Source organism: Xenopus laevis, chromosome 9_10S (genome assembly GCF_017654675.1).
Source record: "Xenopus laevis strain J_2021 chromosome 9_10S, Xenopus_laevis_v10.1, whole genome shotgun sequence".
In the NCBI taxonomy this organism is placed as follows: Eukaryota; Metazoa; Chordata; class Amphibia; order Anura; family Pipidae; genus Xenopus; species Xenopus laevis.
This window is the reverse complement of record NC_054388.1, coordinates 65,409,986-65,431,719: the sequence shown is the minus strand read 5'-3', so window position 1 is coordinate 65,431,719 and position 21,734 is coordinate 65,409,986. Positions and strand designations below refer to the sequence as shown.

The following is a 21,734-nucleotide window of genomic DNA, read 5'->3' as shown; positions in this document are numbered from 1 at the left end:
AAAAATAATAAAAAAAAATTTTGTATGACCAAAGTTTCTGAAATTTCCCCTTGTTTTCCGACCCAACAGTCCTTGTTTCTCCTCGAGTGAAAAAGCAGGAATCCAAAGTTCAAATAGGTCAGCGCTAATAAAAGCTCAGGGGAAAAAATAGAATGAAAAAGGGAAAATAGATAATATACTGTAGTATTTACTTAGAGTTGTACTGTAAGTGGCAGTGGGTCTTATAAATCATAAATACCAATCTGCAATTAAAATAATTCACAGAGAGCAGCAATCTAGGCCCAGCTTTCATGCTTACATTTCTAATCTGCTGATCCTCTATAGTGTATAGTATAACCAGGCGGGCTGTTAGACCCATTGGAGAAAAGTGAAAAGGAGATGGAAGCCTGAATTTCTCTGTGCAATAAGGCCCGGATTTGTGGAAAGGCTGCCTAGGGCAGCAGGCCTAGGGCAGCAGGATTTTAGGGGGCCGCATGCTGCCCAACCACACCCACATTGGTTTAAAAACACTGGGGATGCGCTGGAGATACAATCATTTTTTAAATTTCCCATGCGCCAATTCCCATTGCTCTGGTCCAGATGATGAAAATTTGGGGGGAGGGGACAGGGGCGACGAACGGCAGTGGGCCTAGGGGCGACCACTATGTAAATCCAGCCCTGTGTGCAATAAATTGGAAGTCAGTTTTGCAACAATGACCTAAAGCACCTAAGCTTTTTTTTCAGCGTCTACAGCATAAATATATGCTAACATCATTACCCCAAAGCTATCAGAAGGAATAGAAAGTTTAAGCTGCAGCTACTGTAAAAAAAATCTTAGGTGTATTAGGTAATCAGTGCAAAGCTGACTTCCATTGCAGCACACAGAGGAATTCAGGGTTCTGTCCCCTTTTTGCCTTTCTGCTATGAGGCAATTTTACATATCATATACAAGATTTGAAAAAAGCCAAGGGGAAGTAAGCCTTACCTATCATTATAGCTTTTTTGATGGGAAATATATATTAAAAATGGCGTTAATGGTCCTTTAAGGTGATACTAATTTATAACCCTTGGCGCAATCATGACACAGTGGGCGCAAGCACCAGAACATTCAATCAGGTGGTGGCCAGCAATCAAAGTTTCAGAGGTTCCTCCTATTTATAAAAGTCAAACAAGCTTATACAGTACATACAGCACGATGAGCAACAAGTTAGGAGACTGATTTAAGATACATCAGTTATCATATAAGGTGGAGTTTATAACTGAATGCAGTGGTACAGTATATCTAGTTGTGATAATAAAAACCCTATGTATAGAGAGAGAAAGTAACAGCTAAGGTCTATAGCACATGTAACACCTAAGAACTATCCATGCCACCTGTTAAACATATTGATAGAAGCCAACCGTCACTACTATTGAAACGTGCTTTTCATTCTGTGTGTTTTCAGGACAAAACCACCTGTCACATGAATGACAGTTGATTTTTCACTGATGCCAATAAAACGTGGCATTGAGTGCTTTCCATGCTGGAAGAAATATGATAACGCTCACACACATTTCAGAACTTTGGAGCCAATTTATCACTGCTTGGTGAAATATACTACACTATAAGTCTGAGCTATAGTAAATCATGGCCTTAATATATTCCTCCAATTTATATTTCAGGTTTTAAAAATAGAACATACATCATGGGGTGAATATGTATTATGTTGCCAAAAATAATATAACAATTTAAGTAAATTCATCATAATAGTCACCACAAAGTATGTATAAAGAGACAATTATACAACAGTATTTGATTATTAGGTGTCCTTATAGATCTCTATATAAATGTGGAACCAGTGTTTCTTAATATTGATAATTGTTGTTAATTTCTTTACTCTGTGAATGTGAAAGATGGCAAGGCACTGCAAAAGGGCATGGCCAAGAGCAAAGTCTACTAAAAAAAGGCAACTGGACTATACATATGTTGTTAGACACACCTCAGTGTCAAAAAGCCAGGTTTATATGTTATAATTCTCAAATGACTATTAAGGGATCAGTTTGAGTTGTTTGCTGTTTGTCGTTTTTAGAGGCATGTCAAGTGCAGAATATAGGAAAGACATAGCATGACATATGGGTGCTTCGAGTAGTCTACACTACAGCATAGAGGCTGAGTGATAGTGATTCATTCATTGATTTGTATTCTTTAAACAGTAACTTCCATGTGCCTAGACCTGGTTGAATCAATTGGAGCAGAGAATGATTAAAATGCCTCACACAATCTCTGATTAAAGAATATAATTTCCCTCTAATTGATATGTTGGACGTTTTTGTTTAAGGCCTAATTACAATAAGGAAGGTGTTTTGTTCAAATGTTTTGGCATTTAGATGTAATTAATAATACTTGCAATGCCCGGTCAAGCAACTGCCCATTTCCTTCCATATGGATGTTGTAAAACAGTGCAGGCTCATTGTGTTAGGACAATGATTTTATGGAATGGAATAATGTTTAAACAAAGCATCTTTTAGTTATAGTATTTCCCTACAGCTAAAATATAGTGATAAAAGCAACTTTAATTAGTGATGATGTGTTTGACCTAAATATACAAGCAGGAAGGCAGAAATATTCAAATTCTAAATATAACGTTTTTACTAGAAAAAAGTCCAAAATCTCAATTGTGCACTTATTTATGAAAAAAAGTATATTGCTTAAAAATGTGAAAACCAAATTGAACATATCGAATTCACATGCTACTCAGATTTTAAATTTGTTTGTTAAATTTTTATATAATTTTAATCTTGAATGAAAAACTTGAATGTGCATTGTTACAATTATTACATTAATGTACTGACATTCTAAAATCTCACACTATTTATTAATATACTACTATATTAATATATCAGGGGAAGGTTAAAAAACCTAAACCTTTGTAAAAGTCATTGGGAACCACTTGTGTGAAGAATGATATTAAGAATCCTATTCCATTTACATAGATACATGAAAAATGTCTATACAAAGCCAACCAGCTCAAGCAGATGCTATTATATTGCTGCATAATCAACAGTATATTGTTGTAAATCACTTCAAAGAACTAACAGCAAATTTACAAATGATATTTCGATGTCTTACATGACTCCAGTATAAATTTTAGTTTTGGCTTCTCTCCTAAAGATGATTTGCCACTGTCTCACAAATTGACTTGGTTTCAGCTACTTGATTTATGATGCCTTATTAGTGTGAACTACTACAGGTATGGGATTCATTATACGGAAACCCGTTATCCAGAATGCTCCAAATTACGGAAAGCCCGTCTCCCATAGACTCCATTTTATTCAAATAATCCAATTTTTTTAAATGATTTCCTTTTCACTGTAATAATATAACAGTACCTTGTACTTGATCCAAAAAAATATATATAATTATTCCTTATTTAGCAAAACCAGCCTATTGGACTTTATAATGTTTACATGATTTTCTAGTAGACCTAATAGACTTTTATTATAATAAAATAATCCTATTGGGTTTAATTCATGTAAATTATTTTTTGTAGACTTAAGGATAATGATCTAAGTTATGTACAAATGCCTTATCCGGAAAAACCCAGGTTCCGAGCATTCTGGATAACAGGTCCCATACCTTTACTATCAATATACATTTTACATGGCATTCATCTCTGACATCTGTTGCTGTCTGTGGAAGCTAGGGTTGCCACCCATCTGGCTTTTAACCAGACAGCCCCAATTTTTCTGGAAACTGGGCAGAAATTGTCCCATTAGATTCCAAAAGGTGTATAAACCCAGTAACTGATTGCTAAGATATCTCTATGAATAAAATATTTCCCTTAGACTTCAGTATACTGGCATCTAGATGGTAAAAAGTGTGCCTTCTGGGCTATAATAATCAGTTACATTTATTTATTTTATTGTTTAAAAATAATTTAAACATTTTTCAAACATGGGGTGATCAGGGTTTTCTCAATAAGAAAAAATGGTTTATGGTTCTGACTGTTGGGCCCTTGATATCAAGTTCTCTGATGGGCCCTTGGTGTCCCAGTCTGACACTGATATTGGTCCATTGATAGGTTACATACCCCAAAGAGTCACTTATATCAACATCTAAAATGTATTTCTTGTCTAACACAAAATCCAAGAGAATCTACCCTCGTACAGTCTTTAAATAAAACTAGCTCTTTTATACCAGGATGCAGTTGGCAGAACTGTAGAATCATCAAGTTTGCTAATAACGATTAATGCCTGCCTCAGAGTACGATAAAGAATAGGAAAAAGTCAACTGTTTTTAAGGAGAAATAAAATCCTTCTGCATACTTTTTCATTTCAATGTGTTTTCATGGTTCAACTTAATTTGTAACCTCAGTCCTCTTTCTATCCCTTACAATTATCAAAAGCATTTGTTACAGAAGATTAAGTAAACTGTGTGGTATCCATTTATATAGCCGTAGGAGACAATGGCCTTGCAGAATTCTACAACATCGATCTCACTTTCTTATCAAGCTTACGGAACAGTTGGCATCATAAAATATCCAATTAGTTTCAGTCAATAAAAATATGTAATCTCTACTTTGTTTCTAAATAACTTTATTAAATAACTCAGATGAAATTTGAACCCCAACCCCCAAGGAAGGAACAGAAATGCTGTAAGGTAATTAGTAATGCCTCAATTGTCAAGCATCAAAAGGAGACCTTCTGTGGTGAAAGTAATTCATCAAACACTCATTTTAATCTAAGAGTCTAGTTGGAAATAAGCAACCCTGGTTTAATAAAGTATTATTTAGGTAGGCACTATCTAAATTGGTATAAAGATTACAAAATATGAAAGGCATCATTAAGCTGATTAGATACTTTTTTCACTTTGTTTGTTTGTATCCTTCTGACTTTGAATGGAACACTGGGAATAATGCTAGGATAAGTGCAGGGAAAATATATAGTATAAAAATAAAAATAATCCTATTATGCACGCTAGAGAAAGTTACTATAAAGTCTAATTTTGTTCCTGTGTTCAGTGATGAGTGACAAGATAATACCATTACACTAGTCCTTATCCAAAGCTATTACAACCCTCCTAACAATATAAAATAAATAAATGGCTTCTGCTGCCCATGTTCTCAAAAGTAGAAGATTAACAGAAAATAAAAATGTAAGGCTTTCATAACCAATCCCTACTTCCTTTGTTCATATAGTAGAGTCTTAGCAATCTGTCCATAAACACAGTTGACAACGCTACAATACTTAATGGTTCAAACATACATCATGAACCTTTTAATGGCATCAACGGGGGGCTTGTCCCCTCTCTTCCACAGTGAAGTAGCTTGCTTGTAGATGGAGCTAACTACATCAAACAAGGCTAGATTAGAGTCTGTGCAATAAAAACCCACGTGCTACCATACCCTGTGCCAGAATTCTGGTTTTCACAGAACTAAGGAAGGTTACAAGGTAGATTTAAACACAAGGAGCATTAGCCATTTGGGTATGTTAAGTATTGCTTCTTTCCTATTTACAATATGCATTGCAACTCCTACAGAGCTATGGATCTACATGCATTTATGAGTATCTTTAAATATAAGATATTAGCCTGTTTTGTTATTATTTTTGACTGTGCTGTGTCTATATTTTCTGAGCAATGCTGCCTGTTCTGTATTTTATCCTTGACCCTTGATAATCTTTGTTTCTCTATTCACTCTTCAGAAACGTGCCCTTAATCCATTCAGTACTAAGGGGTCCTTGCAAAACACTGAAGGTATTAAACACATGAAATTCCATAATTCGTTCAGTGTTATTGGAGATTGGAACTCACTGCTCTGCCATCGCTTGTAGCACTAGAAGAGCTGATGCATACAACCTCTTTCATGGCAAAGTTAACTTCCTCTTCAGTCTCCAGTACAAAACAAATCACTCTAACAGTTCCAAAGTAATTTTTAGCCAACATAGTTTGTGTTCTACAGGGCCTAAAGCACAGTTTTGTAGCTACCTGTGAAAAACATCAACAAAAAGTGCTGCAACTGACAAAAACATAAAGTATTTTTCAATACAGGAAACTAAGGGAGTGATGTAATACATTGTCTGATGTTTTCCACGTGTCTAGTAACCCATAACAACCAATCTGCAGCTAGCATTTACTGGTTAAGCATCTGATTGGTTGCTTTGGTTACAAAATGTCAAATTTAAGACTTTTTAGTACTTTCCCCATAATACTGTCATATTATTATGGAAAATATATCCCCCTTTTTTGACATGAATCCTTATTCTATATTTTGAAAAGAACCCATGATAGTCTTTCTCTGAGTCTTAAAAACAATTTACTTACCCCCACCCCAGGCATACAATCATGCAATCCTTCCCTCACCTTGTTTCTTTGTGATTGATACATTCTGGGACTTTAGGTTTCTCTGATTTTTCAGAGACACTATGCACAACCCACTATGTAAAGCAGAAGGACCTCAAGTCCCAGAACTAATGCTAAAAAAAATATCAACAGGCTTTAACGCAACATTTCAATAGTTACTGGACCACTAGTATAGTGACATCTAGGGCAATTGCCCCATAAAAGACATGTATGGTATCTCTCAGAGAAAGAAAACAAAATCAATTAGTTGTTTACTGTCCATTTAATGTAAAATTCAATGAATAAGGTACATAAATGAGAATTAGATGCAAGCTTTATGGCAAAAATCCTGAACTAGGGATGAGGAGAGCACATTTTTTCACCTGATTAGGGATGGGCGAATTTTTTGCCTCGTTTCGCCAAAAAAAGACGCGCGTCAAAACAATTTTGAAATTTTTTGGACGCCCATAGACTTTAATGGGCGTCTGCGTCATTTCGTCGGCGGCAAATTTTTGTCGAAATGAATTCGCCCATCCCTACACCTGATAAAGATTTCTGGCTAAATCCACATTTATAAGTGGTGAAAATTATTGCAAATCACTGCTTTTATTTTGATTTTAGTTTTGTCAGAAAAATAGATAATCATATTTTTCATGCTAGAAAACAAACACGAGAAAAAACACCTATTACTGTAACTCCAAAAACATTTGGTGCAAGAAAAAATGTCCCAAAAAAGCTTCTTGACCCAACTGCTTTTTTATGTCTTTCGTTTTTTGATGTGAAATGTGATAGACTCATTGAAAATAATGGGTGGAATGAGCATTTGATTTTTTTGTTTTTTTGTTTTACATATTTAAGCAATCTAGATTGAGTTTTTTCCATAGGATGCACATTAGAGATTTATTAGAATTTTCTCTGCCTCTCTTAAATAAAGTCCTTTTGCTAACTAAAAGTGTTCTATTTCAGTATCAAACAGATTAATAATATACCTGTAATCCTGAGATCAAGGAACCAATCCTAAAAGAACATGCTAGAATATCAAGTATGGATTCCATAGGGCTTCCCTGCTGGTTTAACTCTTGCCCACCTCCCTTAGTTGAATAAAATAAAGGAACCATTTGCCATGGTACCATTTTTTACTCCAAAGTAAAATATTCAATAATCTATAATAATTAAAAATTTATTTATATTAATTTTGAACTATTCCCAGAAAACAAACAGAGAAAAGCAAGCAAAGAAAAGTTCTCTGGATTCTTGCCTGGACACAAAGTAAAATAGTTGTTTATTTTCAGTATGCTTTGATGTGCTGCATTAGGATTACGGTAAACTATTAGAAATGGTTTCATTTCATCAAGGGAGAGAGAGATCACATGCCGTTAATGGTTGCAGGGATGTTCCATTAAAGATGGCATCTGCCAATACAAGCACAACACTTTGTACTTTTATACAGAATGTAAAAATTTAACAATTATTCATTTTGGATTGGAATATAATTTCAAGAGTATCGAATAGGTGGCTCTAAACATAAGATTGCCTAATAATTTAGTATGCCTTATCCACCATAATTGCTGTGGTTATCAGGTGACAGGCACAGTTACATACAAAAACACAGGCTGCAAAGCTTGAAAGCAGTACAGAGTTGTGCCTAAATTTTCACCAAAAGTTTACATTTCAACTCTAGTAAAATCAAGTAGAAAATTAACTAGACGTGTGTGTGTGATACTATTGACTTTAAAGGCAATTCTCACATTACTAAAAAGTGTTGCAAAAATTGCAGTTTGAAAATAGCTTTATAAATGTGGCCACTAGTCTGCACTTATTATGTCTAGGTGAAAATAATTGTAGCTGTTTTTTGCTTTAATTGGATAGTGACACCTTCCAGGGGTTTACAGGGCAGTGTCACTATGCCTATATAAACCATAGTCATAACTCCCAACGATTTGGAAATAGAAAGAGGGATATGCTGCGTCGAGCGTGGTGAAATATTTTTGGACATGCCCATTTTTGTGGCCACAACCCTAATTACATATTTCTGTGGTTTTTATGTGTTATTACAGTTTTGCTAATGAAGGTGAAGAATTACCCTTTAAGCTGCAACTCACAGTTTCCCCAAGATACCTGCTTATCTTAAATTGTTACACTTGCTTTTTTCTTATCTTAAATTGTTGCAAAAGTATCCAAATGCCAATTAAGTTAGAAACATTGTATCTTTTTGTGGCTGTGCAGTGCAGGAGATCAAAGAGAATGTTTTCAGTAGTTGGGAGGTACAGTATGCATAGTGTCAGTCATGTGTTCAAATGGAGGTGTCCCGACTCCCTGCTTAATAACCTGTTTTGCTCTTCGATGCTTCATGAGTGATGGCGCATTTGAGGGCAAGGCAATGTTCTTATAGGCTGGAGGACAAATGTAAACAGTTCCCCAGCATCCAATAAAACTTTTGCTTTTAAACAGGTAACAGGTAACAAGTGAATGCCACTTCCTGATTGGTTGTAAGTAATTAGCCCTGAGGATTTTATATAACCCCTATTGTGTAATAATTTACCAATATTCTAGAGCCCATGGGACCTTAGTAGTAGTGTGTATAAGAAAAACATTACCAGTGCCTGAGAAGTTGTTGCGGAAGTACAGATATGGGATCTGTTATACAGAAACCCCTAATCCAGAAAATGTCAAAAAAGTGTCCTGTTTAAACCATTGTTGCTTTCATTAGCCTTTTAGGCAGTTAAATAGACCATCTAATCACCTTGAAACACAAAAGAGATGTGCTCTGTTAATTGACTAGCATTCCAGGAAAACTGTATTCCAACAACTTTTTGCAATTAGCTTTGTTTTTATGGGTATCAATTTAGTCTTGTCTAATGCAGCATCAACTATATTGCTTTTGCATTTATCTGAAATGTACAAGGGCAGGCATTGTTTTTGTAATGTGCTATCTAATAAAAATTACACTCCTGAGTCATAAATATGTCAAATAATTGCCCATTAATGAATTGCACAGAAAAGAACACCAAGTTCTCTATAATCCTGCCTAATAATTTCACTTGCAAGAGCTGGATTTTTTTCTACTGGGGAAGTGATTAGGGATGTAGCGAACCGCCGATAATGTGTTCGCGAACGCCGTTCGCGAACACCGGCAAAAATTGCGAACAGTTCGCGAACAGTTCGCGAACTTCGAACATCCGAAAATCGTTCGATTCGAACGATCGAAGGATTTTAATCGTTCGATTGAACGATTTTCGTTCGAATCGAACGAAAATCGTTCGATTTTAGCGGTCGAATGGTCGAATGGTCGAACGATTTTGACGCGAACGCCTATTGGCGAACGTCGCGCGACGTTCGCGAACTTGTGGCGGACGCGAACAGCCGATGTTCGCGCGAACAAGTTCGCCGGCGAACAGTCCGCGACATCCCTAGAAGTGATAGGACAGAATCATTCAAATGTTTAAAGGGCAACGTTACTGTGCTTAAATCTTAAGTAGAGTTTTCTTCCATGTATTTTTCCTTGAAGGGCAAGTTTAACTACTATAACAGTGTTGCTCTAGTTGGGTATTACTGGCTTGCAACTCACAATATATTACAGTGTATCAAGTTTTAAAGGGATAATAACCTACCAGTAATCTCTAGCATATTATGAAGGAGTTGTCTTACATCAGCTACGCCTTTGGGTCTGGGGGGTTTGTAAAAAGTTGAATGGTGCAGTGTTGCATTACAGGTGGAATACAGCTTCCACAACAGTGTTTCTCCATTCAAATATTATTGGAATATAACATCTCAGCATTCTCCATCATATTATCAAGGCCTATGTTGGAAGCTGTAGTCCAGCAAATATAAGATACAAAAACCAACACTTTGGGGCAGATCTATCAAGGGTCAAATTTTAAAGTAATGGGAGTTTTTTTAACTCCCATAACGTTGAAATTCAAATAAAAAAAAAGACCAACCGAAATTCGATTGAATTCAATTCGAAGTATTAAAAAAGTTGATTTTTCAAAGTCCACCAACTGACTCCATATAGGTTCTAGGAAGTCCCCCATAGGCTAAAACAGCAATTTGGCAAGTTTTTGATGGCAAATAGTCGAAGTTGAAGTTTTAAAGAGACAGTACATGATAAATTTCGATATTCGAATTTTCAATTTTATTTTCAATTTGAATTAAATTTGGACTATTCCCTAGTCGAAGTACACAACAATAGCTCGAAATTTGGATTTTTTTACTTTGAATATTCACTTTGGCCTAAATCTGTCCCTATGTGATACATGAATGCAATAGTACCCTGTGACAATCCTGACTACTCTAGTCATTTATTTTTGGTTTCATATGAGCTTTGCCAATGGTACTCAACATAATTTTGTATCACCAAAACAGCACTATATCTAACTTTCTGAATACAGTGTAATATTAGCAAGAAGCAAAGAACAGAGAGATGACTGAGGTAGCACTTGTAAGAATGGTTCTTATTGGACAATTTCCTTGCATATTTAATTAATAAGGATGGGCAGGTCTAGGAAAAGTATATGTCCCCTTTAAAACATAATAGGGATGTTTTTCTTCAAAATTAAAAGCTTACAAAAAAGTAAAACAAACTCATGACATATCAATATAATATTTACAAGAAGAAAGTAGAAGTACTGTATCAGTCCAAGAGTAATCAAGTTTACCCCTTACTTCTCATAGGATCCCTGGGATCCTATGATTCATGGCTCACACAAACAAACCATACATGATAAGTAACATACAGAGTAACATAGTTAGGTTGAATAAAGACACATGAGTTTGGTTGATGTGGTTTTCAGAAATTACTGTAAAATTTTCAGGATTTTAATAAATAACCCCCTAAATGTTGGAGTTTCCCTATAATCATTAAATGTTGCCTTCCCCCATTCACTAACCAGGTGGATAAAACCCATTGCATAGTTAAGATATTGTGTACAAAATTATACATTGAAGGGTATGGTCAATTAACCATACTGTTGTATTTACACTGGTAGTTGTATTATATAAGAGTGCACCATTGCTGCGAAAAGACAATCAGTAGTAGTGTTTCAATAATATGTCTCTTCTGTTCTATACTTACCCACAGGAGCCTATTTCTGTATGTCTGTGTTTTACTGAAATCGAAAGAAATGGCCACCACAATGGCTAACTTAACTGGCTCTGATACTACAGCTCAAACTTCAATACACATATGGTGTCTTACATCTTACTTGTTTCTTCATGTGACTTCAACAGTAGGGGCTATTCTTGACCCTAAGCCACCCTGAGGCGGCCGCTGCAATATCGCCCCACCCATTTCTGACCCATCTTACCTTTGGGGCATCAAGGGGAGAGGGGTTGCATCACTAGTGCTGAGAGAGCAATTGCATTCTCTGCACTAGAAGAGCCGAATTTCCGGTTTATTAACTGGAAAAAATTACCAGCAGCGCCTTTTTTGCTGCTCCTGGCTACACCCAATGTAACTTCAAGCAGGTACTGTATTCACCTCAGTAATTCCATACAGCACTAGCAACGAACAAAAATTAAAGTTAATTCTACTGAAACTACAGCAGACTAGTCCATTGGCACTTATAATGAATATTTGGAAAAGTCTGCTTTTTCAACCTGTCTCAGCCACTATTAGTGCAACTCAAACCAATTAAGTCAATATTTCACACAAAGTAAAGAAGCCACTTTAGTTTGTGTGTTTGACACAGAATAACTAAACCCAGATAACCCATGTATCCCATTTAACACAGAAAATTGCGTCACAGCATCCCATCTAATTAAAGAGTTCACCATTTGTGAACAATGGTGTTTTCTTATGCTAACGAAAATGTTAAATGCATTAAATGAGTTAAGATGACTTTAGATAACACAGTTTCTTCAGTTTATCTTGAGTCATGACACATTTAACACATAATTCAAGTAGCTTCAACTTATTTGTTTTTTTTTCTCCTTAGATCTTTTAGTTGCATCAATGTGAACACAGTCTATTATATTCTTCTCATTCCCTTTATGGTTACTGTTCCAATATACAGTATATATATATTTGCTCATATCAGTTAGCAGCATACATTTTGTTGTTTTAAATAAAATCTAACATTTTATACACAATTCTAGTTTCTAAAAGATACTCCTTTTGTAACACTTTTGTTCTTGTGAGATTATTATAGGGAATTCAGTATATAAGAGACAACTCACAATATAACTGCTACTCAGCAAGGGTAATTGGTATTCTTGTCCTTTGGCTGTTATTATATGAACCCACGCATTTAAGTGTTTCTGTCAAAGTTCAGTTGAGAAAACGCTTAATGATCTGAAATAAACAATAGGCAAAGAGAAGCGGGCAGCTTGCTTTATGTGTGATTGGTGATCAATATTTGGAATCCAAAAGGAACAACAAATGCAAACAAGCTCAGGCAGACGTCGGCTGATGTAATACTTTATGCGAATCTTCTCTGGAAAACAGATCACCAATTTCCGGAGGTGGCAAAAGACTCCATGATTTAGAAAGGTTCATGCACGGCTTCACTGCCATTACTAGGATATTTGCTTTCAAACCATCCGCTCATGAATATGATTAAGTTCCCAATTCCATTTAATCATATGCATAAGCAAAGCAGGTGGTTTAAATATTTATAGTGTGAGTTCATGTTCATATAGAATTTAGAAAAAGTTCACATCTAAAAAGAATAACATTGTGAGTTATAAAGCAACAGGGAACAGTACAACATAACACCATAACTAACCCATCTTGATTTTATTATTTAAACATTTATGGACCAGTTATAGACATTATATTTTAGCTAAAAGGAATACAAAGTCACATTTGTATTTGTTTTTTGCTTTTATATTTGTTCTAATATGATCATCTATATTGCAAGTTTTGTATGCCAGATACCTAGAAACCTAAATAGTAAAAAGCATGTATGGAGGACGCAGAAGTAGTTTTCAGTATTCTAAAAGAATGTGGCTGCACAGAAGTTATCCTTAAGCTAAATTGGGCAAACAGAATGTAAAACTCCTATGTTCAGTAAATCAATCATGCACACCATTAGCTTTCACTCATTGATTTGTATATAGAAACCTTGTATAGAGAAGCCTATGTTGTTAAAAAGTTCCATATTTATACTTCTGTTGCTAATACATTATGGTTTACATTATTATGGAATGTATAATATTATGTAAAACTTGGTTATTGTATATTTGGGTTTCTATTTGGTTGCTTAACTTCAGCTCCAATCTTGTTTTAACCCTTGATAATATGCTGGAGAATGCTGGAATTTCTAGACCAGCAACATTTGGGTGGAACACCACTGCTATGGAAGGTATATGGCCTCTTTAATTACACTAAATTCCCTTGTCAATTGATTTTTGGTTGCCTTCAGTAACTATTGGTAATTGCTTACTAAAACTAGGTGTGTTTGCCCTGTAATGATGTACAAACATGTCATTACTCAATATTAAAGGGCCATTATCTCATGCAAATTGTACTTATTACTTTAAAATACAAATACTTACATAAATTGATGTTATTTCTGTATGAAAATCTAGAAAGTTGACCCTGTTATAGGGCAAGGGCTATTTATTGCACCTTTCAGCAGACAGGTCTTTAATAATGTCATGCCAACTCACAGATTCTTGTAATGAGATTGTTAGAATGGTAAGATAAAGCATGTAGGTACTAGGGATGCACCGAATCCAAGATTTTGGATTCGGCCGAACCCCCGAATCCTTTGCGAAAGATTCGGCCGAATACCTAACCGAATCCGAATCCTAATTTGCATGTGTAAATTAGGGGTGGGAAGAGGAAAACATGTTTTACTTCCTTGTTTTGTGACAAAAAGTCACGTGATTTCCCTCCCACACCTAATTTGCATATGCAAATTAGGATTTGGATTTGGTTCGGCCAGGCAGAAGGATTCGGCCGAATCTGAATAATGCTAAAGCAGAATCCTGGCCGAATCCCAAACTGAATCCTGGATTTGGTGCATCCCTAGTAGGTACCCAGCTTAGGGAACATTAAAACTACAAGTTGAGCCTGTAAATGCCTTTGTAGCAGCTGTTAATATTTCCAATAGGCAGTTCCATTGGGGAATTTAAAAAAATATAAAGGTATTTTAACTGCAATCTAAAAGATTTTGTTTTATTTTTTCCCAAGCTAGATACAGTTGTAAAACTTGCTTTTGTCTCTATATGTGCTATTGTTAGGGATATTTGACACTTGCAGTGTTATTGTATATGACACAAAACATCCACACATTGTAATAACCATCCTTTCTATTACATTGCTGTACAATTCCAGGCTGTGTAATAGAAGTGCAAAGGAGATGCCAAGGAAGGCTGGACTCACTATGGCTGATTTAATTTTCCTCCTTTCAAGGCTTCTATCACCAGTCATCAAGATTTGGCAATAACAATTAGGCTTACTTCCCAGAAGGTATTAAAGAAGACAGCTCTCCATTAATCTTTTGATTTAGCAAAGACACTTTCTCCAAGTGCTTTTCTATCTGTTAGATTCTGAAAATGTCAGCTCCCTAATATGTGGGCATTCCCTTCCCTCTAGTTCAACAGGCAGCAAAGTACCTGATGTAATGATAAAAACGTTGTGTCAGATAGGTGCTTACTGTACTGAAAAATCACTGTCCAGAAGGAGGTTTCATATGGAATTCTGTAAAACCCAGCAAACACCAGCTGCATGGATTAAAATGTACTGGAACAGTTTGACCTCCCAAGCTAAATCCAGATGCCAAATTCTACAATATAACTAAATCAGTGATAAAACGGAATTAAGGGATTCTATGATATATCTAGCTCTCAATCTATGTTTCTAACATAGCAACAAAGGACATTTATCTAGACATTTGGATAGTCCGTACTATTCTGTTCTGCACCGTTGTGTTGACCAGGTGAAGGCACACGCAGTGGACTTCAACACTCAAACACAAGAGTTTGAGAAATTTGAGTTTGCTGAAATTTACAGCATACCTGCATCCAGCTGACACAGTGATTCTAGGTGCAGCGAAATAAAAAGACTGATTCCAGCATACGGGCTGATTCTGGGCCTATGTTTTTCTGCAGGCCAAGATACAGCCCTCTGTGGCAATAGCTTTATATACAAGACTGTTCTCTAAGGGTAATCAATTTGTTAGGGTTACTGAGAGAAAGCCATGAGGCAGTGCTAGCTGCTGCAAAAGTGTTTATTCACACAACATGTATCTCGCTCTAGACCCTTTTTCAAGTTCTCTAAGGGATAGATCTTTTCCCTGTACTGATTTATAATATAAAAAAAGGTCTCCTTCATGTTAAACCCAAGCAATTCTTTCATGCACGGGGGAACACCATACTCAATGCTGACACCCCATGAAGATTGGAAGGCTGCTTCTGGGAAGGATGTTTTTTTTTTTAACCTGTTATATCAATATATGATTTGAGAATGATATGCTATATTGAAGTTAGACACATAGGATGTTGGGCTCATGTTCTTCCTCCAAAATTGCAGCATTAATGAGCAATGAATTATAGACCATTTTAACAAACTTTAACACCTGTAGGATGAAAACATTTTGCATATTGTTGTGGTACTATCCCTTTAAAGGAGAACCAAACCCTTGCTAATAAAAGCCCCTACCCTACATAGACCCCCCTCCCTGCTCCCCCCAGCCTAGGTGGTACCTTTGGCAGATGCCCCTAACTCTTTACTTACCCCTTGGTGCAAATTCAGGGCATCGGAGTTCACGGGCGCCATCTTCTTCTCTTCGGCAATTTACGTGACTTTCGGAGCATGGGTAGTTGTTACGATACAGAAGATTGCTCCAACTGAGCATGCAATGTTATGCTGCTCTATTCCAGAAGAGAAGAAGATGGTGCCCGTAAACTCCGATGCCCTGAATCTGCACCGAGGGGTAAGTAAAGAGTTAGGGGCATTTACCAAAGGTACTACCTAGGCTGAAGTGGAGCAGGGAGGGGGGTCTATGTAGGGTAGGGGTTATTATTATCAAGGGTTTGGCTCTCCACTATTCCACCTACTATTCCAGTATAATTAATGAAATGATTTTGTAGCTTGGCCATTTTTAAAATTCAATAAAATGTAGGGATGTACTGAATCTATAAAAGATTTGCTGGCTGCTAAACCAAAAGTAAACACTAAGGGGCAGATTTATCAAGGGTCGAATTTCAAAGTGATAAATATTTCGAAATTCGACCATCGAATGGCTTTACTTTGAATATCGAAGTTGAAGTTTTTTTCACCGAATTTGACCGTTTTGCGGTCAAAGTAAAATTGTTCGATCGAACGATGAAATCCTTCTAATCAAAGGAATCATATTTCATCCATCGATCGAACGATTTTTCTTTGACTTCAAAAAACTTAGTCTTAGTATCCTATTCGCTGGTCGAAGTATCCAAAAAATTACTTTGAATTTCGAATTTTTTTACTTCGAAAATTCCCTCTAATTCACTTCGACCCTTGATAAATCTGCCCCTAAAGGTCAGATTTACTAAGGTTTGAATGATAAATTAGAATTACAATTTTTGACTTTTTTTTGGTCAAAACTCAAATTTAAAACCAACAAATCGAATTTGAATGTGAGATTTATTACACCTCGACCATGAAAACAGTTCTAATTCGAATATTCACCACCTAAAACCTGTCGAGTTTATGTAGAAGTCAATAAGAGAGGTCCCTTGAACTGTTTAAAGGTATTAATAGTGATGAGCCAATTTTTTGCCAAGTTTTGCTTTGAAAATGTCCTATAGACTCCAATGGGAGAAAAAAAATGTTGCGCATCAAAATTGGACACGATTCGATTCAAGTTTTCAGGTCGGGACTATTCAATTGAATTTAAGACATTCAAATTTTTTCAGAAATAACATATCATTTGAATTGCTACTAAAATTTAATTTAATACAGTTTAAAAAAAAACTCCCATTACTCTAAAATTCAACCTTTGATAAATAACCCCCTAAAATTCAGCATAGTTGCAGAAAAATGGGGCAAAGTTGCTTAATGTTCATAAATTAGCCCCTATGCAGAAAATCACTATAAAGATATGCTGATAAATCTAATACAGACCCAGAATATGTCACAATTATTACTTACCAAATCATTTCTTCTATTCTGTCATCAAAACAGTAAATAGACTACCCTCTTGGTCTGAGATACATCTTTCTCTGTAAACAGAAAAGTAAAAACTGCTGTTTTAAAGATGAACTGCAGAACTATATTGCAATCATGTATGTATGTAATGCAAGGATTCTTTTAAATTCCAAATCAAATTCCCCATTAGTTGCTTTCAGTGTTCAACATTGGAACTTGTGGTTGCAAATTAAGGGGCAGATTTACTAAGGGTCGAATATCGAGGGTTAATTAACCCTCGATATTCGACTAGGAACTAAAATCGTTCGACCTTGAATATCGAAGTCGAACGATTTAGCGCTAATCCTACAATCGAACGATCGAAGGATTATTCGTTCGATCGAACGATTCGAAGGATTTTAATCCAACAATCGAAGGAATATCCTTCGATCAAAAAAACACAGGCAAGCCTATGGGGACCTTCCCCATAGGCTAACATTGAGTTCGGTAGCTTTTAGCTGCCGAACTAGGGGGTCGAAGTTTTTCTTAAAGAGACAGTACTTCGACTATTGAATGGTCGAATAGTCGAACGATTTTTAGTTCGAATCGTTCGATTCATAGTCGAAGTCGTAGTCGAAGGTCGAACTAGCCCATTCGATGGTCGAAGTAGCCCAAAAAACACTTCGAAATTCGAAGTTTTTTTAATTCGAATCCTTCACTCGAGCTTTGTAAATGTGCCCCTAAGAGTCCTTTTTATGTTTGTACATTTTAAAATATGTTTTGTGTATGTGTACACTGCAATAGTCAGAAACATTTCCAGTTTTAATGTTACAAAACGTGAAGAAAATCTACCCAGAACATGATTTTTCATCATTGATCAGCAATATTTAATGTTGTTAAGGAAAATTATATTACATTTAATATGATTTGATAATATCTCTCTATATGTTTTTCTTGTGGACATCTGGCTGGTTCTGGCATACCTGATAAATCACCAACAAAGGTGAGGACCAGAATTGAAAATTTATTGGCAGATTTATCTCTGACACAATCCTTCTCAGTTACACTGCCAACCAGCTCATTTGTCTTTTATCCTAGCAATCTCTGCTCCCACCATGGCTGCCACTCTGAATCCACCCCAGCCAGCTCTCTGTCCCCAATTCTTCCACTTTTCACTCTATGACATCTTTATCCCACCCCCTGTGATGTCACCACCTGCCCCCCTTCAGTAAAATCTAAAGGAGGAAGGAAAGATGGCAACACTATAAATGTTTCTTAAATGTAACCAAAACACTGCCACAGGAAAATAACATACAGTAAAACCAAAGTATATACATGTAAAATGAACCCATACATAACATATATAAGATGGTTAATTTTAAGGGGCCAGTAAAATACGTTCAAGAAGGATCCATCTCCATGCTTTATACAAATGAAATCACTAGGGACAGTGCCAAATGACAATTGCACTTGCTTGCTTTCTTCTCTACCCAATAGACATGATTGGGAAACTTGCACTTAACCCACATATGAATGTAAAAAATAGGTTTGGGTAATTTAATATCAGGTCACAGGTGCAAATTTTTCTCAACATCGCTTCACTGACAGAACTTCTGACATTAACTGCAGCCTTTGGTCGTATTTCGGGCCTTAAAATTAACCCCTCCAAATCCACACTTTTTCCAATAGATCCGATAATTGGTCCCCTGAACCCGGATTGTGCAAAACTACATCTGGTTGATAAATTTACGTACTTGGGCATTCAGGTTGCTACCCCTGTATCTTCCTATTATGCTCTTAATGTCGCACCTTTACTCCACTGGGTTCAAATTAAATTTCAGGCATGGGAACTTCTCCCTTTGGGTCCAACCGGGCGAATCCAACTTATAAAGATGGTGATCGCCCCAAAGCTTCTTTATGTACTGTGGCATGCGCCTATTAGGATCCAAACCCCCTTTTTTGCCCACTTGGAGACTCTCTTTCGGCAATTTATCTGGGGAAACAACAGATGTAGACTAGCTATCAAAACGCTGCAGAGACCTAAAACTGATGGGGGCATGGCCCTCCCTGACATGCACCTGTACTACTTGGCGGCCCAACTCGCATAAATCCGCACTCTGAAAGGGGCTCAGCCGGAAGACGCCTTGTTTCAGTTATGGCAGTGTTTATTAAAGTCTGATCTCCCTCCTTTCTATGCCATTCTGGCCCTGAACCTTTATAAGACTAAACAGTTGACGAGCGACTGCTTCCTGGTGGAATCCCAGAAACTCTGTCTGCAACGGTCTCTCCAACTGGCCCATCCTGCAGTACTAGAACTGCAAACCCCCTTATGGTTTAACAGTAAACTGGCCCCCCTAGACAAACTCTCCAAGCCAAAGGAATGGATCCAGGCAGGGATTTGGTGTGTAGGCCAGGTTTGGACCGACAATGGCATGGTCCCCTTTAATGAGTTACGACAAACCTACTCATTGCCCAAATCTCAATGGCTAGTATACCACAAAGTAAGAGCTGCGCTTTATAGACTCACTAAATCTAAACATCTACAATTTGGTACCTCCTCCATAATGGAACAATTGATCTCTGAAAATTCCCGTCACTCCATCACCCACTTTTACAAAGAATTACAAAATTTGGTATTGCAGAGAATCCCTATCAAGGCAAGGGCGCGCTGGGAGCACTCCATTGACTATATTACTGATGAACAGTGGGCCCAGGTGTTGTTAACCCCTCTATCTATTTCTCCCATATATAAGTATAGAATTTTACAACTGTACTTGATACACAGAGCATACTATACACGTTCTCGGCTGCACAAGGTCAACCCTGATATTCCGGATATTTGTATTAGGTGTAATGCTGAGGAGGGAACCTTACTGCACACGTTCTGGTCATGCCCTATTTTACAGGGGTACTGGGTTGGGATACAAAAACGTATTACCACCATCCTGGGTTTTGAGATCCCGCTTGACCCCAAGTGGTATATCTTAGGTATGGACCCACCTACTCAGTTGACTCGCCCAGCAAAAAAAATACTTCATAAAATTCCATTTCAAGCGCGCAGACTCATTGCCCAGGTATGGAAATCTCCACTTCCCCCTCTCTATGCTGACTGGGAAAAATCGGTCCAAAACATGTGTAATGTAGAACAATATATTGCCAAGCGTAACAATACCTCTGACCAGTATTTGAAAGTATGGCAGCTGTGGATACTGGAGAATGTATAACCTGACATGTTTACAGGATGTTCTGAGACATGGATAACTTGTTTTTCTGATGTTGCCTTCTCACGGTTGCTTCTTATAACCTGTCAATTCTGTATGCTAATGTAAGGTTTGTTATGCCTGTGTGTGTAATTGCTTGTACCAAATAAAAATCTCACCTGAGTTAAAAAAAAAAAAATGTTCTCAACATAGTTTAACCCATGGCAACCAATCAGCAGGTAGCATTAATTTGTCTTACAGTGTCTTATTGGCTTCTCTGAGTTATTAGACAATTATGCAGCTGTTTTGCATTATCTCATATTAGTGCTCAGTCCTAAAATCAGCCTCATGGTGTCCAAAAAATTAGCATTAGAACAAAAAAAACATGTTTTTATTTCTCTTGTAATTTACAAACCAAAAACAATAGTTAACACAGTGGCCCAAGGGAGAACAGATGTTTTATTTGCCTGACATATCCTGGGTATGAAACAAACAAAAGTATCTCCCAGTGGCTTTATAAATTCCTTACATCTCTTTTCTAAAAAGTAAAGTATGCCTCAAAAGTCATATCCTTTAACTAAAAGTAAACTCTAGGGCAAGTGCACGTCCATCATACTAGTGGTTTACAAATTAATCTAGGCTCATCTCGATATGCCTTAATGCCTAGCTTTATTGGCAGCTAAGGTAAGATTTGCAGGTGAATATATATTTGCTATTTACACACACACACACACACACATATATATATATATATATATATATATATATATATATATATATATATATATATATATATATATATATATATATATATATATATATATACATTTTTGAAATTATAAACTACTCACACCAATATTTTCCAATATCTATACTCATTTCATGAGCTAAGGGGAGCTTTAACCAAAGGTTGGACCTTCAAATTTGGTTCTACCTAAAAAAAAAAGTATGACAGTCACTTCTTTATACTGTAAGAAGGCAGGTGGATTAATCTACAACTAAGGACCAAGGTATAGAATGTAATGCACTTAGCACTCATAAATGAAAATCTGTTGCCCAGACACAAAAAGTTGTAAAATAAACAAATTAAATATGACACCCAAATACTTTTTTATTTATGTTATAAAAGTATTTTAAAACTTCAGCTGTCAATCATATATTGCCTGCCCTGCTCTACATCTCA

General features: G+C 36.4%; 1 protein-coding gene across 3 annotated transcripts in view; it reads right to left on the bottom strand.

Annotated features, from left to right (window-relative positions):
* The window catches only part of b3galt1.S (Beta-1,3-galactosyltransferase 1 S homeolog), a 173,547-nt gene that overhangs the window by 16,839 nt on the left and 134,974 nt on the right, over positions 1–21,734 (bottom strand). For 2 of the 3 annotated variants that reach the window (XM_018238842.2, XM_041578132.1), the window contains exon 3: positions 17,376–17,446. The gene's annotated coding sequence lies outside the window, so the exon portion shown is untranslated. Of the gene's footprint in view, positions 1–12,475; positions 12,591–17,375; positions 17,447–21,734 lie in introns of all 3 variants that reach the window. The other variant, XM_041578133.1, reaches the window with a different exon arrangement.